Source organism: Bombus pyrosoma, linkage group LG14 (genome assembly GCF_014825855.1).
Source record: "Bombus pyrosoma isolate SC7728 linkage group LG14, ASM1482585v1, whole genome shotgun sequence".
NCBI lineage: Eukaryota > Metazoa > Arthropoda > Insecta > Hymenoptera > Apidae > Bombus > Bombus pyrosoma.
In genome coordinates, this window is record NC_057783.1 from 11,399,312 (window position 1) to 11,400,716 (window position 1,405).

Genomic DNA, 1,405 nt, shown 5'->3' on the forward strand with positions numbered 1-1,405 from the left:
TCGCAAGCCTTGCCCAAAGATGAGCCTTATTGCTAGCAGTGGGAGGAGGAATGCGAAATACTGTGATCGCAGGTTAACACAGCGAATGATCGACTAAACGTTTTGTAAATTTTGAAGTAGGTTGTTCTATTTTAATTGCCACTTGAAAATGATGGCAGAACGGAGATGTCGATAAGCAACAATAAGGGTAAAACCTTGCTTCTGTGATTCGATTTTGCTTTTTCTATTTAATGCCAAGGAGGAGTTTAACGGTCCTCTCTGTGTGAAACTTGAGTGATTTCGCAAGCCTTGCCCAAAGATGGGCGATATTCGCCAACAGTGGGAGGAGGAATGCGAAGATCGTTAAGTGTTTTCTTCGAAATAAAGAAAACACTATTATACACAAGCAAGACAGCGAATGACCTATCGTTCAAGAGTCAAATATCGATATTATATCGCTCAGGGATTTCACGAGATAGAAAGCAAAATCGAATATATTAATTGTAGGTGACGCGGGTTTAGTCCCGTATCCCGATATCGCGAAATTATCAGAGAAGAGAGAAAATTTATAAGTTTAATCTCTTACCTTGAGTATTATGCTCAAAAATGTTGAAGGACCTGGATTCCGCTGACGCGGTTAGCGCGTTGTGTAATTATTAATAAAGTCTTGATTTAATTTTAGTTTATTTATTAATTTAATCGCGATATACATTGAACTTGCGGCACAAGGTTACAATTTTATTAACTCGATTTTTACTAACTCTTAAAAGATTTTCGCGACTCGGTTTTAACAAATTAATCGCGTACGATCGAACAAAGAAACTAATTGGCTATAAGTCTGTATAAAACAAGCAAGTCTCTTAAACAAGAAGTTTATCAAACAAAAGTATCTAAACCAAGAAGTGTATCAAACAAATAACTAAGTGTCTAGCAAGCGATTGTCTAAACAAGAAGTAAGTATGTGTAAAGTGTCTATCTAACAACCAAGTGTAACTCGAACAAAAGGTGTCTAAAACAAAAGTGTCTAAAACAAAAGTGTCACTCAAACAAAAGGTCTTAAACAAAAGTGACCTAATTCTATGTTGCTACGCTTATTTATATCAAATCCCCCGCTGGGTGACAGTCATACGACGGTTTGTTCGGTATTTTGTCCTATTTCCAACGGTATTTCGTCGTTGTTTCTATGTAATAGTTCACATTTTCATTTGTGAACGCGGCATTGAGTTGAAGGTGTGTTTGTTCGTGGTGATGCGTAGTTTTGGCGGTTATGTTTGATGTCGTAGATCGAATCAATTATTCTTAATGTTTATTTTATTTTACTTTCCTCGATGTTTTAGTTTATCGTGAAGACGATCCAGATGACTGTGCGAAGGCTTGCTTCCTTGAGGAGACTTCTACCGGAATCCTGGATATTCTTCTGCCACTG